Source organism: Gracilinanus agilis, chromosome 4 (assembly GCF_016433145.1).
Source record: "Gracilinanus agilis isolate LMUSP501 chromosome 4, AgileGrace, whole genome shotgun sequence".
NCBI lineage: Eukaryota > Metazoa > Chordata > Mammalia > Didelphimorphia > Didelphidae > Gracilinanus > Gracilinanus agilis.
In genome coordinates, this window is record NC_058133.1 from 246,004,193 (window position 1) to 246,011,386 (window position 7,194).

Sequence of the window (7,194 nt, forward strand, 5' to 3'; positions counted from 1 at the left end):
TTTTGAGTTCACATTTTTATTGGGTTTTCTTTTGTTATTGTTCTAGATTGGGGAGTAGATTATATTGGGAAGGAAAGGAAGGATTTTCTGCTGACCAAAAAATTTTTTTTCTGAAAATCTTACTGGATTACTTTGTGGAATGCCAGATTCTACAACAAAATGATTTCCATGGATCTGAGATATTTCGTATAGCTGCCTCCTTTCCCACTCTTCCACCAATAGATTTTGCAAGTCTGCAGCAAGGAAGTATCCTTTTAAGTCAGAAATAATGGAGTTTTATTATTCATCACCCATAGAACAGCACTTGTAACTGATGAAGATCTCAACTCCTCAAGTTATCCTACCACCCTCCCCACTCACCCTCTGCCCTTCCAGGGGAATCTCTCTTGGAAACACATAGAACATTTTTGTATCTTATGCTTGATTTTTCTTCAAAACGAATCACAAACTATAGTACACAGGGAAGATGATGATGAGAATCCAGCAGTGGCATATAAGAAACAACATCACGGTGAATTCATCACTGTTGGCAGGAGGGCAAAATGCCACGGGGGGGATGCTAACTATGCATGTTTTTTTGGTTCCTTTTTCTCTGTCAACTGAGGCCTTTTTGTGGCTACTTCTTCTTTACCTCTGACATTCAGCTATGATTCTGGAGTGACAAGGTAGATTCAAAGGAAATGACTTTTTAGTCAGTCTGAACTCTCATTTGATTTAGATTTGTGCTTTTTTTTCTTTTTCTTTCTCTTTTTCTTCTCCTTTTTCCTTTTCTTATGTTTCTCTTTCTTCTTTCTCTTATGCTTCTCCTTACATTCTGAGGAGCTGGAACTGCTGCCATCTTCATCTGAGGTAGAATCTTCTAGTAGCTTCTTTAAACTGCTGAATCCATCAAACTACTAGAAAAAGGAAAACTGACCAAATCAGCTTCCTGCAAACTCAGCTCTTCAGTACTGACACAAAGGATACTTAAGTATTTCCTTCTTATTGTCTTCTTTTTTTCTCCCACTTTCTATATCCATATTTATTTCATTAAATATTTCCCAATTACATGTAAAAATACTTCTAACATAACTTTTTAAAAATTTTGAGTTCTAAATTCTCTCCCTTCCTGCCCTTCCCTAACCCCTGAGAAGGTAAGTAAAGTGATTATCATTTATATATGTGAAGTCATGCAAAACTATTTCCATGTGTTGCAAAAAGCAAGAACAATAAAGTGAAATAATTATCCTTCAATCTTCGCTCAAACTTCCTCAGTTTTCTCTCTGGAGGTGGATAGCATTTTTCACCCCTGAGTCCTTTGGAATGGTCTTGAATCACTGTACTTTATTGATCAGTCACAAAATCTTTCACGATTGATCATTTCAATATTGTTGTTCCGGTGTATGTTTTCTTGGTTCTCTGTTCACTTCACTCTGTACCAATTCATATATAAATGTTCCCAGGTTTTCTGACATCATCTTGCTTGTCATTTCATTCTTTAAAAAATCAGTTCTCACGTCTTTTTCATGCCACTTATTCTCTCTTATGATGTCATACATGGGATCTTCATGTGCTACTCTGAATTGTTCTAATTTCTGATTGCCTTTGATAAAGAATGGGCATTCTTTGTCACCTGTTCTATGTCCATACCGTTTACAGCGCCAGCATTGCATAACCTTGACTTCTTTCCCCAGGGGCATCCAAAGTCCTTTGGTTGGCCCATGAGCCAGAAATTCTCTGGCATGTTCATTACCTGGTACATCTGGGATACAGTCTTCTGGCTTAGTCTCATCTTCCTTAATAAGTCCAGGAGGAGGTTTTTCATAAAAGGACTCGAGGTGCTGCAGCTGCTGCCACTGCTGTGCGTCCCCCCGCCTCCGCTTCTGCTCCTGGCACCACTGTTGTTCCAGCTCCGTGGCCTCCCGGGCCCGCTTGGGGCCGCCCTGGCACTACCGGCCCGCAGCTGCATCAGGGCCCGCGCGGCCTGGCCCGGGAGGCGCCGCCACCGCCGCCACCGCCGCCACCGCTGCCCTGTTTATTATTTTTAAGAAAGGTCCTTCTATGTTCATTAGAGAGATTAATCTGTAATTTTCTTTCTCTGTTTTTGATCTACCTGGCTTTGGAATAAGTACCATATTTGTGTCATAAAAGGAATTTGGTAGGACTCCTTCTTTGCTTATTATATCAAATAATTTGTATAGTATTGGGATTAGTTGCTCTTTGAATGTTTGATAGAATTCACTTGTGAATCCATCAGGCCCTGGCGATTTTTTTCTTAGGGAGTTCTTTGATGGCTTGTTCAATTTTTTTTTCTGATATGGGATTATTTAGGTATTCTATTTTTTCTGCTGTTAATCTAGGCAATTTGTATTTTTGTAAATATTCATCCATATCTCCTAGATTGCTATATTTATTGCCATATAATTGGGCAAAATAGTTTTTAATGATTGCCTTAATTTCCCCTTCATTAGAGGTGAGGTCTCCCTTTTCATCTTTCATACTGTCAATTTGGTTTTCTTCTTTCCTTTTTTTAATTAGATTGACCAGTACTTTGTCTATTTTATCTGTTTTCTCAAAATACCAGCTTCTAGTCTTATTTATTAATTCAATAGTTCTTTTACTTTCATTTTTATTAATTTCTCCCTTGACTTTTAGTATTTCTAATTTAGTTTTCATCTGGGGATTTTTAATTTGCTTGCTTTCTAATTTTTTGAGTTGCATGCCCAATTCATTAATCTCTGCCCTCCCTAATTTGTTAATATGTGCACTCAAGGATAAAAATTTCCCCCTGAGTACTGCCTTGGCTGCATCCCACAGAGTTTGGTAGGATGTCTCATCATTGTCATTCTCTTCAATGAAATTGTTGATTGTTTCTATGATTTCTTCTTTGACTAGCTGGTTTTGGAGAATCATATTATTTAATTTCCAATTAGTTTTTGATTTGCCTGTCCAGGTGCCCTTACTAATTATTATTTTTATTGCATTATGATCTGAGAAGGTTACATTTATTATTTCTGCTCTTTTGCATTTGTTTGTGATTTTTCTATGCCTTATTACAAGGTCAATCTTTGCGAATGTACCATGTGCAGCTGAAAAGAAGGTATATTCCTTTTTCTAGGACTTCATTCATCTCCCTTCTCTCTTATTTATTTTTTGGTTTGATTTATCTAGATCTGAAAGAGGAATATTTAGGTCCCCCACTTGTATGGTTTTACTATCTATTTCCTTCTTGAGATCTGCCAGTTTCTCCTTTACGAATCTGGTTGCTATGCTATTTGGTGCATACATATTGACCAATGTTATTTCCTCATTGTCTATACTGCCTTTAATCAGGATGTAATGACCTTCCCTGTCTTTTTTAATCATATCTATTTTTACTTTGGCTTTGTCAGAAATCATAATTGCTACTCCTGCCTTCTTTTTCTCATTTGAGGCCCAAAGGATTTGCTTAAGCCCTTAACCTTAAACCTGTGTATGTCTATCCACGTCATATGTGTTTCTTGTAGACAACATATGGTAGGATTTTGGTTTCTAATCCACTCTGCTATTTGCTTCTTTTTTATGGTGAGTTCATCCCATTCACATTCAGAGTTATAAGTATCAGTTGTGTATTCCCCAACATTTTGGTATCCTCTCCTAGTTCTACCCCTTCTTCTTACACTGTTTCCTTTTAAACCAGTGGTTTGCTTTGAGCCCGTATCCCTTATCCCCTCCCTTGATTAGCTTCCATTTCTACCCCCTCCCTTGTTATCCCCCTTTTTATTTTTAAAGGCCTAATGAATTCCCTCCCCCTTCTTCTCCCCTCCAGTTTTTGACCTCCCCACTCCCCTGCTCCCCTTGGTTTTCCCTTTCTGACTTTCTCAGTAGGGTTAGATAGAGTTTTATATCCCAATGGATAAAGCTACTCTTCCCTCTCAGGGTTAATTACACTGAGAGTAAGGTTTAAATATTACCTCTTAATGCTCTCTTCCTCTCCTTCTCATAATAGTATTCATCTCTTCCTCTTCCCATGCCCTCTTTGTGTGTAATAGAATATCCTATTTTTCTTATTCATTCAAGTTTCTCTTGGTGTCCTCTATTATTCACTCCCCTCTTTCCCACCCCCTATCATCTTAGATCATTTAGTATTCCAACCTCTCCCTATGAATAATTCTTCTAATTACTATAATAGTGAATACTGTAATAGTGAATAGAGTTCCTTACAGAGAATTGTATATAACATTTCTCCACATAGGAATACCAATCATTAGATCATATTGAAGCCCTTAAAGAGTCAAATTTTTAAAATACGAGTTGTCTTTCTTTCCTCTCTGTTTCTTATTTACCTTTTCATGTTTCTCTTGATTTTTGAGGTTGGATATCAGACTTTCCATTTAGTCCTGGTCTTTTCTGTGCAAATACTTGGAAATCTTCTATCTTGTTGAATGCCCAAACTTTCCCCTGGAAGTATATAGTTAGTATTGATGGGTAGGTGATCCTTGGTTGTAGCCCCAGTTCTCTTGCCTTTCTGAATATCATATTCCAAGCCTTGTGGTCTTTTAGTGTGGAGGCTACCAGATCCTGTGTGGTCTTGATTAGTGTTCCTTGATATCTGAATTGTCTCTTTCTGGCTTCCTGTAAAATTTCTTTCTTTTACTTGGAAGCTCTTGAATTTGGCTATTATATTACTGGGGGTTGTCTTTTTTCTGGGTCTAGTGTAGAGGGTAATCTACGGATCCTTTCAATGTCTATATTGCCCTCTTGTTGTAGAACTTCAGGGCAATTTTGCTGAATAATTTCTTTTAGTAGGGAGTCCAAATTTCTATTAATTTCTGCTTTTTCAGGAAGACCAATGATTCTCAAATTGTCTCTTCTAGACCTCTTTTCTTGGTCTTTCACTTTCTCATTTAGATATTTCATGTTGTCTTCTATTTTAATCAGTCTTTTGACTTTGTTTTACTTGTTCTTGCTATCTTGATCATTAGCTTCTGATTGCTCAATTCTAGCAGTTAGGGACTGGTTTTCAGCTATAATCTTTTGGTTTTTGCCTATAATCTTTTGGTTTTCCTTTTCAATCTGGTCATTTCTGGTCTTCAATTGACTTGATTCACTTTCTAATTGTGAAATTCTGCCTTTTAAACTGTTATTTTCTTGCCAGATTTTGGTTTCCGATTTGCTTACCATTTTGTTTGATTTTTGGGCATCTTTCTCCAATTGGGAGTTTCTGTCTTCTAACCTGTTAATTTCCTTTTCAGATATTTCCCACTTCTCTCTCCAAATCTCTTCCATCTTTCTTATCATCTCATATTTGAACTCTTCAACAGTTCGTGACTAGTTTTCATTATTTTGGGAAGGTTTGGATATGATTACTTGTTTATTCTCCTCTGCTGTTTGCTCTGTTGTTTGGATTTTATCTGTGTAAAAGATGTCAAGTGTTACAGATTTCTTCTTAATGATCTTTCTCTTTTGGGGTTCTTGTCTCTGGCTTGCCATTGTTAACCCTGTGCCCTCTCAGGTTTATCCTCACGCCTAGGGTCTGTCTGTGCTCTTTAGGCTCCTGAGGTCTCAGGTCTAGTTGTTCTCAGGGTTAAGCCTCCTGGGGGTCCCCTTGCTTGTTCCTCTGCCTAAGGCTCCTTTAACAGTCTCAGGATGCTGCTTCCACAGCCGTGTACCACTGCACTGGGCCCCACTCAAGGTCCTTGCCTGCGCTCAGAATCAGTGTCTGCACTTGCGTCCACGCCTGCACTCATGCCTGTGCTCAAGGTCTGTGTTCAAAATCCATGCATTCTTTAGCCTTTTGGGGTCTTAAGTCTTGCTGCTCTCCGGAGCAGTCTCTGGTGACCCCAGGTGGCTGCCAAGGACTTAATGTGTGTCCCAAACTTGCTCTAACTCTTATGTGCTGGCTTTGGCGTTGTAGGTGGTGGGGGGTGGGGGAGGGGTGTTGTGTGGAGATGCAAAGCATCGAATCCCTGTAAAGTATGACACCCTGCTTACTACTCCAGACTTGGGTATTCACTTGAGAGGCCATTGTGGCATAGCCAGTGGTTTCTACTCATAGGGTTAGCCTGTTTGTTAACATTATTCTTCTTTTATATCAATATATAATTACCTAGTGATTTAGTGATTAGATATATAAATTATCTAACAAGTTCAGTTAGATGCCTTCACTCCTCTGGTGAGGGGGGAAGGGCAGCTTCAACTCTAACAGTTCAGGGTCACCTTTCATTATCCTAAAACCCTCATTAACCTCTCTAGTTTACCTTGTTATTTCCTAATATAACCTATATCTTCAAATCTGTGCCTGGTAATTTTTTGGGAGAATACTCACAACTCAGTCTGGACGTCTAGTTTGAATCCTGCCTGCTGCCAATTTAAGAAGATCTTCTCTGTCCTCAACAGTTAGATAACTAGCTTCTTTTTACTCATCTATCAGATCTGTGAGGAATATAAATTAAAGAAAAGGAACATCATTGGGGTTTCAGCCATAACAGAAACTTACCAGAAGAATCTCATTCCTGTCTTCATTACCAACTGAAACTAGCAACTGTTTAGGAGGGAGAGGTTTGAGATCCAGGAGTGTTTTACCTCCTCCTTCCTCACTGAAGCCTGTCAATCTGTGGCTCTTGACTTGAAGCTCTATTTGGCCCTGACACATTTATCTGCTTCTCCAAATTATCTGTTATTATCATCATAACAGGGGGTTTCTCAGTTTGCATTTTAATGAGAGCTGGTTCACCACTTTATAGCATGGAAATGCCCAGATTCCACGTACCTCCAATGCTGCACCCTGTTGTGGGGTCCTTTCGTTCCTCTGGATTTGTTTTAATGTCTTCTTGAGGAGTCCTATATGTTTCGGTTAGGAGAGGTTAAGCAGCTGCTTTTTACTCTGCCACCATCTTAACCAGGAAGTCCACCATAGTGTTCTTAATGGTGGTTTTCATTTAATTTTCTGAGATCCTTACCATTTTTAGGTACAGATGGAGAGAGCTGAATGTGCCTTAAACTTATTATTAAGTCATAGTATTGAATGTATCCTACTCAATCAAATTGTACAAAAACAACTAATTTTGCATATTACTTGCTGAACTAGAATATTCTCTGGCTACACAACTACAGAGATCTGCATTAAAACTCTTGGACATGGACTTGTGAACAATATAAGTAGAAACAGTTGGTCCCTTCAGAGGATTGATTCCAATTAGACAAAATGGAGAATGATCCACACTTCACAGGAGA

The 7,194-nt window shown here is 38.6% G+C and overlaps 1 pseudogene; it reads right to left on the minus strand.

Moving 5' to 3' along the window:
- Positions 1 to 503: 503 nt before the first annotated feature.
- LOC123246280 lies at positions 504 to 5,708 on the minus strand (annotated as a pseudogene).
- Between the last annotated feature and the right edge of the window lie 1,486 nt (positions 5,709 to 7,194).